The 19,350-nt window shown below is 37.6% G+C and overlaps 1 protein-coding gene and 1 pseudogene across 1 annotated transcript in view; both read right to left on the bottom strand.

Moving 5' to 3' along the window:
- The window catches only part of LOC140672728 (uncharacterized), a 193,289-nt gene that overhangs the window by 51,371 nt on the left and 122,568 nt on the right, over positions 1–19,350 (bottom strand). The gene's annotated exons all lie outside the window — the stretch shown is intronic.
- On the bottom strand, positions 7,103–8,189 carry LOC140672734 (uncharacterized; annotated as a pseudogene).

The raw sequence follows: 19,350 nt of genomic DNA, 5'->3' as shown, positions 1-19,350 counted from the left end.
CGCTGCCACCAATTAATGTTGTGCCCGTGCCGTGAGGATAGGGTCTTCCGGGATATTCGCCCAAAGAATTGGAACTCAGGCAGCAAATAAACGCACTCCGTACTTGTTTAGTAAAAGAATATATTTCGGTCGTACTGTTACACTATTCTCGCACTTCTGTTAACTCGCGTATTCGGTCGTCGTGTGGACGAACCGTGTAGATAGGTCGATAACTTATTTACGCGCGGCTCTCTTATTAGCTACTTTCTTACGAGCAACCGCGATGGGTCTCGCGATCGATTTATATATCGCTTTAATTTCGAGGGTGGAAGGATGAGGTTTTCCGGGTCGGAGCGCGGGACGTGCTCCGTGCTCGGGTGTCGTAATGCTTATTCAGCTTGACCGTGACTTGCTTTCTTTTTAGTCACGTCTTATTTTTCTTTCTTAATCTTTCTATTTAATTCTTTTAATACTTTGCTTTGCTTGCTTGATTTTAATTTCTTATTTCTTAATTTTATGTATTTACTTTTCCTTTCCAGGTAAGTGTCTCGGGTTACGACATTCTGAAAAGTCTATCCTTCTTATTCTTTTTATCAGTAGGAGCCTCACTTTTCGAAGATACCTTATTTCCGGAACATCTTCAAATTATATAAATTCTATATCAGTATTTTCCTTGACCACATCGCATAAAAAGTCTATTTTGTCACGGATCTCGAAAAACAGTTTTAACGATCTCGTATGAGTCTTTGGCAAACCAATTTCACGATTTCGCAAAAACTGCGCCACAGAAGTCACAGAGCCACCGATGGCGTCGGAGTGTTCTCTCCACTGCATCTTATCGCGACACTTACACAATAATAGTTTTTATTTTTCATGCATTAGTCTTCTTTCGTACAAAACGGACAAAAATTGCATGGTATTAATTGATACAGCGGTCTCAGACATCTACCACATTCATATAAATCATGGATTTGCTGATAAATTTCACTTTGATGTGTGCGCACCACATCACTCCCAATCTGTGACCTTTCTGGTAATAGCATGAAACACGATATACAATGTTTAACAGAAATCCCAGATTTATAATAAAAAGATATAATGCACAGCCGTTTCATTTCATTATATGTACGAACTTGTACCGCGAATCGGACGAATCGGATGAAATGTTCAACAAGAGTGAATCAGGCGACTCCGAAGAATCGGACGACTCGAACGAATTGGATGAAATGTCCATCAAGTCATCCATAAGCACAAAGTTTTTATCAGATATAAAAAAAAATGTCACAAGGATGACCGCAAACTCGCGTTTTCTTCCAAACTCGCTTTATCAGATGCGACAAGATTGTCACAAGGATGGTCGCAAACTCTTTTATAGCACACGCTCCACCCAAATATATATATTTTAATGTCACATCTCTCATCTCCGTCTAACTCGAGTATCACGTCTCATCTCCCTCTAACTCGAGTATCACGTTTCATCTCCCTCTAACTCGAGTATCACATCTCATCTACATCAGCATTTTCAACATCTTTAGCAGAATGAATGTAGATCCAACTATATACATCATACGTTTTATAAAGAATAGGCGAAGAAAGAAATAATAAAAATTAGTAATAAAAACGGTAATTTATTGCAAACATCATAGAGTAAATCATTTACAGCACATGTTAACAATTCACAATCTACGAGTGATTTGCCGTCAAACGCATCACTCTCACGTATTACTTTTACCGCATCGTAAACATTAGTGATATTGTTGCGTTGCAAAACGCTAACAAATTGTTTAAACTTTTCATTAACAATATATGTATTCTGACACAGCCAGAAATGCATATGATCGATACAGTCTTCAAAATCGAATAAATGCACCAATGTTTGCGGATGCATATACAAAGAATTATTAGACAATGTTAATTTAACAATCTTAGAATCAGTTAATGTAATCATTTGGATAGATAGATCGCAGATCCATAATAGTTCACTTTCAGTCGATTGTACATGTCGTTCAATATCAGCACGTTTCTGCATCAATGAGTGCCAGGTAACGATAGGCAATACTATTTGATTGCCTCGGTTATCACCAACAAGTAATTCCACATATGACATAGCTCCGACGCTTATTCCAATCTCCAAATATTTGTATGATGTCGAGGTCAGAGCATATCTTCTTCCCAAGATACGACCCGCGCGACGAGACTCGGATGAAATGCTACAAAATTTTAGAAAAATGTTATTAAAAATATAATATTAATATATATAAATATTAAAAATATTATTTAAAACTAATATAAATAATAAAAATATTTAAAAAATAAAACTTACTCTTTCTTTGGCAGAGTGTCCATAATTGGGACGTAATAATTCATGTTGCTTCCTTTAGCGGAGACCACAAACGATTGACACGATACTAAATTATTTTAAGTATTAAAACACAATTTAGCATTACACACTGCAATGTGGAGGGGGTTATTGTTCACAATTTAGCACTACAAATTGTAATGTGGAGGGAGTGATTGTTGATACAGCAAGTTTTTTTTTCTCCAAGCGCCTATATACAGCTGCTAAATAATAATTACATCTCCAAAGATTTTAGCTGAATGCGCTTAAAATTTTCCATGCGTCCAGGTGCGACAACATTTTCTGATGAAATCACACCTGAATATTCTAAATGTACATGACAAATTATCAAAAAGTAACTCGCAGCTGCATGTAATTTGAAACTACAAATTATTCATGCGCCAACGAATCTTACTAAAATGTTTAAAGTGTGCGTGATAAATCCGCAGCTGCATGTAATTTGAAACTGCAAAACTTTTGAGCGCCGATGTGCAGCTGCTAATTTTCGTAATACAGCAAAAAAATTTTTTCGGCATAACGTCATCGTTAGATGACAAATCCACAGCTGCATGTAATTAGAAACTACAAATTATCCATGCGTTAACGTATCTTACTAAAATGTTTAAAGTGGCAAATCGCGAAATGACAACTATCTTGACTGGTGCGGTTATAAATTATAATCATATCGAACCTCATCAATTTTTGGAAGACGCGAGCGACACTGTGCTCGAGCATGTGCGAGACGTTATGCAAAAACACAGCAGTGTGAAAGTGAATACAGCGTTTAACAGCGAGTTTGTGGCAGGCGATAAGCACGCCAATAAATCAATCAATACGAGAAACTTTGAACTCTTTCATACATCCGATTTACGCGAGTGGTATGAGCGGCGAAACGTCGAGCCCACCCTTGCATCGCTCGAAGAATTTCAGGAACGCGATAGCGGATGGACATTATCGCGTATATACTAAATTTGACTGTAAATATAAATGAATATAATCCTATGCGCGCCGGATGTTGCGTGCAATTACCGCGAAAGATAATAATGAAACGAGCAGTGGTTAACGTGCAATCTCAAGACAATACATGTTTTGCGTGGACGGTGGTGGCTGCTCTGTATCAAGTTGAAAGACACACAGATCGACAATCGTCATACCCACATTATACAACAGTACTAAATCTCCAAGATATTGAGTTTCCAGTCACTCTTAATCAAATTAAAAAAATTGAAATTTATAATGACATTTTAATCAATGTGTATACCATCGAGAATGAAAACATTATCTCGTTACGTCTTACGGAGCAAAAGAGGGACAAGCACGTCAACTTGCTCTACGTGCAAGATGCGCGAGATATCGGACATTTTGCGTGGATCAAGAATTTATCCAGGCTCGTGAGTTCGCAACTCAGCAAACACAAGAATAAAAAATATATCTGCGATCGGTATGTATACTTAATAAAACTGTCTAAAAATATTTAAAACAAGGATATAAAAAAAATATAACTTTTATTTTACAGATGTATGCACTATTTTCACTGGGACGAGAAACTACAGTCGCATACAATAGACTGTGGAAAGATGAACGACTGCGCTATCCGGTTACCGAACGATAAGGACAGGCGGCTCGCATTTGCCAACTAGAACAGGAAGGAGCGACTACCTTTCGTCGTGTATGCTGACCTGGAGTGCGTTTTGGTTAAAAAAGAAGAAAATTTTTATCAACATCACCAAGTACTTAATATCGTTTATTATGTACATTGCTCGTACGATAATTCATTATTCGCTTATCATTCTCGTCGCGAAGCCAATTGCGTTGCGTGGTTCGCCGACGAACTTAAAAATTTGGCGCAACGTGTAGAAAATATTTTAACAACCAATGTCCCCATGGTAAATTTAACGCAAGATAAATGGAAAGAATTTCGAAGCGCGACTCAGTGTCATATATGTGAGAAACCATTCGTGGAAGATGATGATACGCGCGTACGCGATCATTGTCATTTGACCGGACGGTACAGAGGTCCCGCGCATTCAAATTGCAATCTAAATTACAAAGAATCTTTTTGCATTCCTATAGTATTTCACAATTTATACGGTTATGATTCTCATTTTATAATCGAGGAAATAGCCACAGCGTTCGAAGGGGGAACCGATTTACTTCCGATAACAAAAGAAAAATATATTTCATTTACAAAACATGTTAAGGGTACGAAAGACAAACCGGAAAATCACATTAAATTACGTTTCATAGATTCATATAAATTTCTCACAACAAGTCTCGACAAATTGGCATCTTTTCTGAGCAAGGATAAACTCAAAATTTTACAAATGGAATTTAAAAATTTATCCGCCGAGGATTTCAATTTCCTGACAAGAAAAGGCGTCTTCCCGTACGAATACATTGACTGCGTAGATAAATTGCAAGATGCGTGTTTACCATCGCGAGAATCATTTTACAGCTCCTTGACAGGTAACACAGTATCCGAGAGCGATTACGCACACGCTGAAATTGTGTGGAAGCGATTCTCAATTCGAACGCTAGGCGAATATAGCGATTTATACCTCAAAACTGATGTCTTGTTACTAGCCGACATTTTTGAAAATTTCCGCGAGAGTTGTATCAAGAGTTATGGGCTCGACCCCGCGTATTATTATACTCTTCCCGGCTACACGTGGGACGCCATGTTAAAGCATATGAAAATTATATTTGGATTACTCACAGACATTGACATGGTTATGTTTATCGAACGAGGTATACGCGGTGGTCTGAGTCAATGTTCCAACAGGTACGCGCGTGCTAATAACAAATACATGCAATCGTATGACTCATCGAAACCATCAACGTACTTGATGTATTTCGATGTTAATAATTTATATGGATGGGCAATGTGTCAACCATTGTCCTATGCCGATTTTCAGTGGGTCGATGATGTTTCCAATTTTGATGTATCATCGATCGCGCTCGATTCGTCTACAAGCTACATCCTCGAAGTCGATCTCGAGTATTCGCAACATCTTCACGATTCGCACACTGACCTACCGTTTTGCCCGACACGCGACAAACCACCTGGCAAGCGTGAGAACAAGCTTCTCGCAACCTTATACGATAAGAAGCGTTACGTGATACACTACCGCAACCTGCAGCAATGTTCCCGTCACGGTCTTCGTGTTGCAAAAATTATCGTATATTACAATTTACTCAATCTCCGTGGCTCCGTACTTATATAGAACTCAACACAAAATTTAGAACACTGGCGAAAAATGAATTTGAAAAAAATTTGTACAAACTAATGAATAATGCCTTGTTTAGCAAAACGATGGAAAATGTGCGCAATCGTGTAGATGTTAAACTTTTAACAAAATGGGACGGAAGGTAAGGCGCAGAGGCATTAATTGCAAAACCAAATTTTCATAGTAGGAGCGTGTTTTCGGAAAATCTAATCGCTGTGGAATTACGTAAACTCGAGGTGAAATTCTACAAACAAATTTACGTGGGTATGTGTATTCTCGATATATCCAAGACATGTTTGTACGAATTTCATCACGATTATATGGTACCAATGTATCGGGAAAGATGCAAAGTCATGTACACTGACACAGATAGCCTTATATATCACATTGAGTGCGACGATGTGTACGAGAATATGAAACGCGATATCAGCAGATTTGACTATGCGATAGACAATGCGTACGGTATACCGCTCGTGAATAAAAAGGTACCGGTGTTGGTACATTGTTGTATACTGTATTTAAAAGTCTATCAGCGATTGTAAGAGTGACATCGATAAGTCTCATATTGATAGTGCGATGTTTTCGCGCGTTATATTCTGCAACGAGTTGGGATAAAGCGTCAATCCACTTGTAATTACCATTTAGTGTAAACAATTTCCACATATTGTTCTTTAAAGTGCGGTTGAATCGTTCCACGATCGAGGCTTTCATGATGGAATACGTTGAATAATGATTAATGTTATGTTTCTTCATGAGTTTTTGCACATTTGCATTATAAAATTCCTCTCCTCTGTTTATTTAAAAATTTTTCGGACATCTTCCACCATCTCGAATTAGTTTCGCAATCGTTTTAGACATTTCGTTTCCGCTTTTACTTTTGAGCGGTATGGCCCACGCATACTTGCTCAGCACATCGATAACAGTGAGTATGTAATTGACACCTTTGTTAACTCGTGCATAAGGACGCATCTCAACCACGTCTGCCTGCCACAGATCATTGTATCCGCGTACTATGACGCGCCTACGCGGAAAAATTCTCGCCGGAGCGTGCAATTCTTCCACGAGCAGTCGTTCTTCAGAGTTGTTTTTCTTTTCTTGCATGTTTGATTTGTGGCATATTTCATAATAATGTAAAAGTTCATGTATAATTCTTTATGTATCTTTTCCTGAGTCGGATATAGTTTGCACACGTGTCTGAAGCATTTTCTGCATTTCATGCATCATTATCTGAAGCGTTTGCACGCGCGTTTCGAGCGCAATAATTGTTTCCTCAATTTCTTTCTGCCTATTCCTCAAAAGTTCAACACTCGTTTCAACGTACCGTTTGTTAGCAGCATCGTTATCATCTTTCGGTTGCGCTACACGTCGTATCTTGCGCAACCTTGCGTCAAAGCCGGCGCTAGTCAGACACAGAGCGTTATCTCGCACATACGTTCTTAGTAATCCGCTCCATTCATAGTATGCATTATTCGACATACCGAGCGATACTCCAAATTTATTAATTGACATTTCAATACGAAATGTTTTGACAAAATGACTAGTATCGTCAACATGTTAATTAACTTATAATAAGACCCGCCTTGCGAAGCTCTTCGATAATTGATATGATTTCATTGCCGTGAGCATTGTTACCTGCTCGACGCGAAGCTTCCAGCAACCGCAAACGATCTACCAATTCGTTGGAATCGTTCCAATGCACGTATTCGATTTTATTATCACTCAGTGTCATAGTGCGTGGTAGATTTATACCTTTCCCAATTTTTCTTTTGATAGGAAGTAATGAAGCGATTATATATTTATATTTGTATCCTTTGTTATCTAATACTGGATTACGCACATTACTATCACGTCTATGCGCGTTTGTCGCCAGTAATATACTTGTATATTTATGCATATCGTTCTCTGTATATACAGCATCGTCGGGAATTCTCTTAAAAATTAATTCGTAGAGACCCGGCGTCCCCGCATATTTCACTCATGATTATATTATCATTCTTATCCACTTCGAAATGTTTATCGCCGAGTATCATTCCTTCATCGGAAAATTTAACACCGTATACGTAATCCATCTCGTTCTTTACATCTTGGCCCAAAATTGCTCCGATATATCTTTGTCCGAGCGGACCAAGATGTTCTCGCAACATATTCTGACCCTCGGATGTTTGTAATTGACGTTGAACCGACGTCACAACCGCTTCGGGTGTGGTCTCAAAAATTTCTTCGACGGAAGGAGACGAGATTATTTGAGGTTGTTGTACAGCTTTTATCGGAGTCGATTGTTTCATTCGCTTTGATTGATTTGGTGTAGAAGTTATCAATGAATCGTTTGATTGTTTTCGTCCCCCATTTGATATTTTTTCATAAGTTAGTGAAATGTTTGATCGTTTCTGCTTTATGCTCTCTTGTTCTTCTCTGGGTATACCAAACGACTCCACTTTCGATGCATCAGATTCTACATCGATGGTATTCTCAACAATTTGTTTTAGAGGTTCAGTGATTGGCTTAAAATGTCTCTCCAAAGCGACGTCTTCCTCAATTTTACCAGTTTTTAAAGCGTGATATTTTTTGCGAATTGATTCGCTCGTTTTTGCAATCTCTCTCACAATCTTTTCACGTTCATCATCAGCATCATTGTTGTTTATCATGATGGATATTTTGTAGACGTTGTTAGACTAATGTGTCGACAGCGACTAACCTCTCTACGGTATCGCAAATTCATTAAATCTTTTTCTATATCGTCCATTGGTCAGCGAGCTGTCTTTATCAATAACTACGAATCCATACTTGTGCTGCCAGCATTTCTGGCATAATGCGTGAAAATTGTTGTATGACATGTCAGTATTTACATGATCGTTGTACACATGTTTCAGGTTTGTACTATTCTGTTGAAATAAAATCAACAGATTCGCATTGTCACGTATAAGATGCTTGGGTATCTTGGCATCCGTTTGACAAAGATAGAAACAGTCGACGCTCGAGTGTCGACCCATTGCAAAGTACTCTCTTATCGTATCTTGTTTATCGCACGCCACGTCATCAAAGATAAAAATGGAATTCGGAAACGCCTCGCTTGGAGCAACGACTTCACTATTATTAGAGAATGTGAAATGACCAATTTCGTCTATTGGTGTCAATAAATTTTCCAAATATTGATATTTCGGTTGTTGAAGCGATTTTCAGTACAGGTTCTCAAAGCGAACACCGTACGGACTTTCAATTAGATTTATCAATACATTAGTCTTACCACAATTTGAAGGACCGCAAATAATACCGCGTATAGTAATTGGTAACATGTTTCCATGCTTGCGTATTTCTTTTTCAAGCATTAGTCTATTATCAAAGTTTGTAATTTTGATTATCGTCGCTTGCCGCACAAACCGTATTTTGAGAATGAGTCATGGGAGGACCTATTTATAAATGCGCATCGAATCGAAACCGCTCAGTATTGAAAATGTTTTTTCATCTGTCGGACGACTGTCATATTCTCGAGCTTACCTCTGAACAGTTGCAATATATACCAAAAATTATTTTATTGAGACAATTTAGCCGCTACGTGGAACGACTGTGGGACAAATTTCCCGAACATATAAAGGCTGATTCTGAAGTACAACGGTATCGTAGATGTTTGCGACATCATAATTTACCGTGGCAGCAAACACATATCGACGGTCCAGCACCATTTATTAAAGATTGCTACGAATGTCAGCGAGAATTATAAGAGGTAGCGGTCTATTGAATCGTGCGATAAACGCGCTTCCTATCGAATTACATATTCCTGGATATCAGTTTTGCGGACCGGGAACTCGTTTAAAAGAACGATTGGCTAGAGGCGATCGAAATATCAATCCATTAGACGCTGCGTGTCGCGACCACGATATAGCTTACTCGCGAAGCAACGACCTCGGCGAACGACACGTTGCGGATCGTATACTAGCTGTGAAGGCGCGAGAATGTATTACCGCGAGCGATTCGACTCTTGGTGAAAGAGCGGCTGCTACGGTTATTTGGACGGCCATGAAGGCAAAAACGAAATTTGGTATGGGAATGAAGATGAAAAAATCATCGAAAAAGAAAAAGATGTTGAAAAAACGAATACTTCCAGTAGCGAAGCGTGGTGGTATTTTACCGATTTTACCATTGTTGGGAGTAGTCGGTTCTTTGGCTGGTGGAGCAGCGGGAATCGCAAAGGCTGTAAACGATAGCAAGGCTGCGCAACGCCAATTCGAAGAAATGCAACATCACAATCGTGCTATGGAAGATCGTGGACTTTATCTCGCTCCATACGTCCAAGCGTGGACGGGGGTTCTCAACGACTGCTAAGAAAAAAAAACGTTAATAAAACGTTAAAAATGCCTGCGGGTGTAACAACTAACGTACAATTGGAACAACTTGCACGACGTATGCGCATACCGTTCTTTAGAGGCGTTTTCATGCGCAATAATTTACCGATAAGCGGCGTACGACGAAACGAGAGCTGCATTGTCAATTTGGACGACGTTGAGGGTCCTGGTACTCATTGGATAGCATACGCAAAGAGGGGAGATAATGTTGTGTATTTTGACAGTTTTGGAAATTTTCTACCGCCCGAGGAATTGGTGCAATATTTTGGACAGAATGTAACAAAAATTGAATACAATCATGCGTCTTATCAAAATTATAATCAGAATATTTGCGGACAATTGTGTTTACAATTTCTTCAAACGATTAAATTTAAAGCCTAACACTCTACTGTCGTGACTCAGTATTCGACATGTCACTGAACTTACGTTGACTGGTAAGAGTAGCGTTCTTGCCGTAATCTACTTTCCAGCCATAGATTTGAACGATGATGATTATGAACTTGGTTTAACGGATTTTGAAACTTATCATACGATACCGAACGTGAATTCCTCGAATAATAAATTTGTATTGCAGCCGCGGAAATGGTACGAACCAGATGTGCCGATAAATATTATTAACGTAAACATTATTCGTATAGAATGCAGTGTGACCACTGGTGCATATAGCAATAGTAAGCGCGTACACACGATACATGAATTTTCTCCGAGCGTACCACCGGGATATAAGATATCGGAAACGCCCGCGCAAATCATTTATATACCGATCGTCGTGCGAAGCATTACTGATTTAACGATACGTGTTGTGGATCAGGAGAGTCGATTGCTCGATTTTCGAGGAGAGGAAATTACCGTACGATTGCACGTACGACGACGTCAAAAATAGTATGCTCGTGTTGAATGAAACGGAGCACGCGAGAGACAATATCTTTACGAGGGACAATACTTTTGCGAGGAGACGAGCGGTGTCTGGTGACAATAATCAGGTGTCTGGTTACCCTAAAAAGAAGCTCAGCGTGTTGAATCGTGAATTTTTAAAGTCTTTGGGATTTGTCGTACGAAATAATTGAAAGAATGATTGACATTTTGAACATTGGAAGCGAACCGACCTTTGACGACCGTATAGTAAAGATTTAAACTCATACGTGTAATCCATACGCAAATACAACACTTGGATATAGCGATGAGATACGGATATCTATACAGCATCAGGATTTGTACACGTTACCATGCGAAAGCTTCCTTTACGTCGAAGGAAAATTGACGATAAGAAAAAGGGATGAACTAATGATATTGGGAAATAATTGCGTTGCATTCATGTTTGATGAACTTCGATATGAACTCAACGGTGTGGAAATTGATCGCAACAGAAACGTTGGAATAACTTGCACGATTAAAAACTACATTTCCCTTACACACGAGAGAAGTAAAATCTTGCACAATGCTGCGTGGAATATAGTTGAAAATAATGGTGCTGAAGGTTACTTCAGTTTTTGCGTGCCGCTCAACATGTTGCTTGGATTTTGCGAGGATTATAAGCGCGTTGTGATTAACGCTCGTCATGAATTAATTTTAATACGTTCACGCAACGACAACAATTGTCTATTTGGAGCTCAGACTGCTGAAGCTGAGATTAAATTACACAAAATACAATGGCGTATGCCTCACGTAATATTGAACGAAATTAGTAAACTGTCCTTGCTACGAGCGTTGGAGAGCGGTAGATACTTGAACATGAGTTTCCGCTCGTGGGATCTATACAAATTTCCTTTGCTACACAGTACGACTAAGCATTCGTGGACTGTGAAAACTGCCTCTCAGCTGAAGAAACCGCGATACGTAATCTTTGCACTACAGACTGATAGAAAAAATGTCGCGTCGAAAGATATTACCAAATTTGACGACTGCAAATTGATAAACGTTAAACTCTATCTGAACTCTGATTTTTATCCGTATGATGATTTAAATTTGGATTTTGATAAAAAGAGATACGCTATCCTATTCGACATGTATGCCCGTTTTCGTAAATCTTATTACGGATGCAATAATGATAATGTATTATTTACCATGGCAAAATTTCTAGAGTGCGGTCCTCTCACAGTCATTGACTGCTCGCGACAAAACGAGTCTGTCAAAAATGCTACCGTGGACTTAAGAATAGAATTTAAATGTAAGCTAAATGTACCCGCAAATACTACCGCATATTACCTCATCTTGCACGATCGCATTGTCGAATATAACCCGTTGACAAATGTCCGCAAAATTACATGAATCAGGAATAATCCCCTCAAATGTTATAACATTATAACATTATAAAACTGGCGATACTCGATGATCGACATTAGTTGTCCGTCATAGTTCTCACCAATATCATTTCATTATGGTTGTGCCAACGTTTGTGGATCTCCAAGGATTTATCGTTGGAGGAAAGTTTATCGTGAAAGAAATTGCGATTCTGACAAAGGGCTCTGTACTCTCTCATTATATTTTTACGAGTCTCACACCATTCCGTTTGCTCACGAGATCTGAGAGATCTCAAGTTGCATGGTTGATTGGAAAACATCACAATCTGCAATGGGAAGATGGAAACATTCCGTACTACAGAGCCAAACGTTTAATCACTGACGCCGTGACGTTGAAAGATGCATCTTCTCGAGTGTATGTCAAAGGACATGAAAAACGAGAATGGTTGGCAAATTTACTGGAAGACGATGAGAGAATCGATCTTATTATCGAGACATTGGATAACGACTATGATGACGTTCCTGCTTTAGATAAATTAGATGCTACTCTGCGTTGCGATAGACATGTACAAAATTGTGCTTTACAAAATGTATTTAAATTATTCAATTGGTGGTCAAATCATCATCATAAAGGTTCGATCAATCCATATTTATAATAAACTATTGTTACAATACATGTGTGTTATTATCTTTTTTATCCTCTCCTTGTAGCATGTATTATGTTACAGTACGTGATGCATTTTTCTATTAGTCTGCATTTTAGAGGACAATGGGCGTGGAATATTTGACTCTTTAAACGCGAAAAAATATTAAAATTCATGTCGTTCATGGTTCGCTTGATGTTGATCGACGTTCGTTTGATGTTGATTGACGTTCGTTTGATGTACGATAGATGGTCATCACGGTTCGATAGATGTTCGTTTGATGTATGATAGTGGTTCGATAGTGGTTCGATAGATGTTCGTTTGATGTTCGATAGATGTTCGTTTGATGTACGATAGTGGTTCGATAGTGGTTCGATAAATATTTGTTTGATGTTTGATAGTGGTTGGATCAATCTGTAGCAAGTATTATATCTCTTAGCCACGTATACATCTGTGTGGTGAATATTACATTTCATGGTGCAGCTGCATCTGGTATTATATTTCAAGTCATGATATTAAGATATTTATTTGATGTATAATAAGGTTTAAACATGTTTAGATCGATGTTGATCAATGTTTAGATCCATGTTAATCAATGTTTCAATAGATGTCTGATGCTTATTTGATTGTGTCGCTATTTAATTATAATTATAATTATCTGTATGAATGCTGTGTGGAGCGACAGTCCGCGTCAGCTTTTAATTTTTTTTTGTCAGCTGTGAAGAGTAAGCATTTGTTGCTAACTCTTATGTCATGCAGATCCCCTACTCATTTTTTCACCGAGACGTTACCTAGCTCTCGCTGGAGCTAGCATAAAGTATCTGACTGTGATCCTGTGAGTTGATTTGTGAAGTGCAGTTTATTTTATAAAGATTTAAAAAATGTCGCAAGTTATGGCATTTCTTGACGCGATGTTCGAGACGGGGTACCTACCGTCGCCTTCGGCTTTCCGAAGGAGTTGGCAGGTGAAGCCATCGCCGTGCACTTCGCTGGGTTAAAAATTTTGCTCGCAATCTATTCCGAGCGTTGTTGGATGTACTGTTCGAGAATGTAAGTAGTTTTTATTATTTTTATACGCTTTTTTATTTATAATATATTTATATTTATACACTTTTATCTTTTACAGTGTTACCAATATCAGTGCTATCACATCCCACTTGGTGATATAAGTAATGTTTATTATTATTTTATATGCTTTTTTATTTATAATATATTTATATGTTTTTTCTTTTACAGGAATATCTATGTTACCACAACTTCATCCCGGGTTATATCAACATCGCGCACATGAAAGAGGTGCGTCGGTGGCGGACCTTCAACCGCGAATATGCGGAATATGAGGATTTGTGGGGCGATGGCCCCCGTGCTCGCCTCTTAGACGGGTTCTTCCCTTACCTGTACGTGGACATTTTGTTTCCGCAGATTGTTCGGAGAGGAGCCCCTCGTACTGTAAGTATCTCTATATAATACGTTCAAAAGTTTGTGTATTTTTTAAGGTACTAATATAAATGTTCATTTCTTTCTGTTACAGAAGCAGCCGTCGCGAGTTCCCCCTTCGCCCCTCTCTCGGACTAATTTTTAGTTTTTTCTTCTTTATATTTTATCTTTTTATATTTTATATTTTATATATTATATTTCATATCTTTTTATATTTTATATTTTATATTATATATTAGATTTTTTTATATTTTTTATATTATATCTTTTATATTTTTTAAAACACACACACACACGCACGCACGCACGCACGCACGCACGCACACACTATATGTATAAAAATACACATTTTTATAATTAAATATTTTGTTTACGATAAATATGTGTATATGTTTTGCGCCTTCATTATCTATCCCATCCTTCTTTCTCCTCCACTTAGTATTGATTAGATTATATTTAATATATTTAATAAGTAATAATAATAATATAATATATAATAATAATATAATAATATAAAAAAAAATTTAATCTGCGTTCTCGCGTACGCCTTAGCCTCCGTCTTATCGCGTTCTCGCTATTTTTTCCCCTCATCCTCATTCTTTCTCTCTCACGCTATCTTCCTATTGTAATCCTCTCCTTTTCCCACCACATCATGCTCTCATTGTCCTACGCTATGTACAATGCGCATAGCGCTCTCCTTATCCTATTCTATATCACGCGTCTCCGTCTACCGCGTTGCGAACGCCTATCGCGCTGTCTCTCACTCCATCTCCCTACTAGCGGACCTCTTTTCCCTCTCCGCAAACCCCTCGTCGACCGGCCGCGCCGCGGACCTTTCTCTCCTCTCCGCAATCCCCTCGTCTACCGGCTGCATCGCGGACCTCTCTTCCCTCTCCGCAATCCCCTCGTCTACCGGCTGCGTCGCGGACCTACAGCTGTGTCGCGGATCTCTTCCCCCTCCCCGCGTACCCCGCGTCTACAAACCGCGTCGCAGACCTACAGCTGTGTCGCGGACCTCTCCCCCCTCCCCGCGTACCCCGCGTCGCGGACCTGCGTGACGTCATCCCCCCGCACCCCCCTCGAGCACCTGAGTTAGAACCCCCATTATATCACTACTAATGCGTACCACATGGATCACATTACAACAGCCACAAACATGGTTCTACTCGACTGCTACAGAACAACAATTAACAATACAATACGACAACGATAAGAATACAAAACAGTGATTAAAAACACTGGAAAAATTACATTAAAAGGAAAATGCAAATTAATAACTCCAGACATGACTATACAGACGAAACAAACAATCTATGAAACGGATATAGAAACGTACCTACCTGAATATAACTTGACACTGGTACGAGAACGCAACACGATAACACACGATAATGACACGATACAAGACATAGGTTAACACCAAATGGAACTGACAAAATTAAAATTACAACTAGAAGAAATAGACAACGATTTAAAAAGTAACGAACAAAATTTCTCCGCGAAAAAACAATTCGTATATCCAATGGCGACAAGCGGAACAATCACGATAACAATAATAATAATATTAATTGTACTTACATAGTCATAAGAAACAAAAATAAAAGAAGAAAGCGACCATTAGGATATACGACGAGGAGCGATCCGAACCGATCGATCGACTCCCGAAACCAATATTAAAATGTAGCCTAAGCACGCGATTTTAGATAAGAAAAACGATTATATTTAAATATTGTAAACGCGAAAACAAACAAAATTGTAAACTAGAATAAGAAATAAATATAAAAGAAAACATAGTATATATATATATATATATATATATATATATATATATATATATATATATTGGGAAATTAAAGACTTAAGAAAAAGAGAAAAATTCTTTAAAACAGAAAACGTCGTACCTCCGTTTTCTTTTTCAATGGGGGAGGGGTGTTATAGCCCCAGAAAAGGCTATATATTTAATTAATGAATATATATATACATATAATTATATTGATGCAGGAATGCATCGCGACAGAAGCGATAATCGCGCGAGCCGCTGACGCAGCGAGCCACGCGCGCCCGAGACCGAGCGCGAACGCGAAACCGGAAAGCGCTCTCGGAGACGCATCGGAAAGGTGTCGCCGAATTGCAAAAAGTACAAGCGAGGAAATTCGACTTTGAACTTCCTCGCCTGCACTAAAACGCGAATTCAGCAACATAACCATATTTGGCCATGTTGCTAAGGCATCCCTCCGAAGAACCTTGCAGTTTGAAGGGAAGAATAGCACCCGCCGCGATGAAGCGACGTTGTAGCAGTCGTTGATCAGATTCTAAAGAGTAGTAATCGTCACGGGCAGTCGTTGATCAGATCCTAAAGAGGAATAATCGTCACAGGCAGTCGTTAATTAGAACCGAACGAGTAATAATCGCTACGAGCAGCTGTTGACCAGATTCAACAGAGTCATACACAAATGACTAAGAGATATACGCGCGCCTGAGATAAGCCGACGCGTGTCAGACTACCTATACAGTGTATACGAGAGATACCGCTCTCTCACTCTAACCGATAGCAAGCGCGAGTAGTAAAACGTTCGCTGGAAGCAGTGACAAAATATCACACTATTGATTTCATTTAAACTGTTATTTATTATAGTAAAAAGAAAAAGTAAGCAAATAAAATAAAGGGAACATTATTAAAATAAAGAAGGGCCACTGTCTGCCGTATCCCCGGCATCCCTACACGATCCCGAAACAAATCCCATGCCCCCCTCGCGGAGGCACAACAAATTATTATAAAACTTTTATGCATCTTGTTACCAAATAATTACTAAATAGTTATGTATCTATGTTACTAAATAGTTATATTTAATTGCATATTGCATATTTGTTACTATAGTTATATTTAACTAACAATAAAAATTTTAATTATTGCATACTTGTTACAAACACGAATACTGTAAATATCAAACTCTTTTATTAATTTCAAGCAAAACTAAACAACATTTTTATTAGTTTTGCTTAAAATTAAATTACAAAATTTGATATTTATATTAAGATTCACATTTGTAACAAATATGCATATAATTAAAATTTTTGTTCTCAATTAAATATGTAACTATTGCAACAATTACAATTTTTATTTTTATTATAAGGTGTAAATAAAATATTTCTATCTAAAGAAAAGTATTTTTATTACATTTATTGCTAAGTGTACCTCTAAATGTCAGCTAATAAGATGTTATCTTAAGCTACATTTAGAGATACAATTAGCATTAAATGTTAACTTAAAATACGGATTAAAATGTAAATAATATATATTTATAACTTAGGGTTCTTGTCCACAATATGCGAAAATACTTGTTGCGCGGCAAGAAACTATGCGATTGTCAATCAATATGTTGTTTTTTTAGCATTGATTGGCTGTCGCATCATTTTTTGTCACGCGGCAAGCGTTTTCGCGTTGTGGACAAGAACCCGAAGTTATAAATATATATTATTTACATTTTAATCCGTATTTTAAATTGACATTTATTGCTAATTGTATCTCTAAATGTAGCTTAAGATAACATCTTATTAGCTGACATTTAGAGGTACAATTAGCAATAAATGTAATAAAAATACTTTTCTGTAAACAGGAGCTGTTGTATGTGTGCGTGCGTGCGTGCGTGTGTGTATGTGCGTGCGCGTATATGTGTAAATATATACGTACTTCTTACATTCAAATTCTCTTGTGCTTCTTGCATCTCTTGTACGTCTCGTTCTTCTTGCATTTCATTCATCTGTTCAAGTACAGGAACATAGCCTATAATATTTAAATACATATTATAATTAACTATAATATCATAACTAATATTATGCTATCTAATTTAATCGTTACATAATATTGTAATTAATTTTTATCGATTTTAACAATATATGTACAGACCTTCAAAATGGAATCAGAAAATTCTTTTTCCTTGGATTGCGCACAGAAACTTTTCCTTTTTTTTTGCTGGAAATGTATATAATGTTATAATAATAAAAATGTATACAATATTATGATAATAAAAATATATATTAAAATAACATAATATTATATAATACGCACCACAAGAAGACAGTGGAGTATCGTTTGTAACATGTTTTACTTTTTCATTATGTTCAACATTTGATAATGTTACGATAACTCGTCCGGGCACGGCGGCATAGTAGAAATTTTACAGTTAAAAGTAATCTTTTTATTTGTGTGTATCGACATTCACACGTCAGGTTACTGAGTACGGTTAAAGGTAATTTTTTTATTTCTCTCTTTACCACTGTATTTGTGTGTACCGACATTCACACGTCAGGTTACTGAGTACAGTTAAAGGTAATCTTTTATTTCTCTCTTTACCACTATATTTGTGTGTACCGACATTCACACGTCAGGTTACTGAGTACAGTTAAAGGTAATTTTTTTATTTCTCTCTTTTCCACCGTATTTATGTGTACCGGCATTCACACGCCAGGGTACTAAATTCATTTAAAGATAATTCTTCTATTATTCTCTTTATACCTGTATTTATGTATACCGGGGTTCACACTTAGGTTACTAAATATAGTTAAGGAAATTTATACTCTTTCCTCGTTTCTCCTAATACTGATAATAAAACCTTGTTAATTTCTATAGTCGTACTGTTACTACAACCAATTTAAGACCTATTATTTCAATACTAGTGTCAATTTTTTATTTATTTTAATACTGTTGCACTTATTATCGATAGTATTCCATACTATTTTGTTCTCGTTTCTCTCATTATTCTTATTAGTTTTGTAATTTAACATATAAATTAACCAACCTAACCTAACCTTACCAAGAACCGTTTCCCCAAATGAAAATAAAGTATTAACGTTTCCTCGTGGGGGTTCTTAGTGGATCCTGCCACCCTCAAGAAAATTAAGTCGATCGCCAGAGTAAACAAACGGCGCCGTAACCATCGTACAGTCAGAGTTGCGGCCAGGGTCTTAGCAGATAAAAATTTCATAGTAGATTTTTCAAAAATAAATGTAAAGTTATTTAATTTACTTATAGTTAAGCAAACAAACTCACAAACTAACACTTCCCCTCCTATTTCAATAAACATTCCTCCTTCCCTTTCTCCTTCAAGAGAGCTGGGACCATTCCACTCACTTGACCCTTCTCTT

The sequence above is a fragment of the Anoplolepis gracilipes genome, chromosome 13 (genome assembly GCF_047496725.1).
Source record: "Anoplolepis gracilipes chromosome 13, ASM4749672v1, whole genome shotgun sequence".
Lineage (NCBI taxonomy): Eukaryota > Metazoa > Arthropoda > Insecta > Hymenoptera > Formicidae > Anoplolepis > Anoplolepis gracilipes.
The sequence above is the reverse complement of the archived record's forward strand: the minus strand, read 5'-3'. Positions and strand labels throughout refer to the sequence as shown.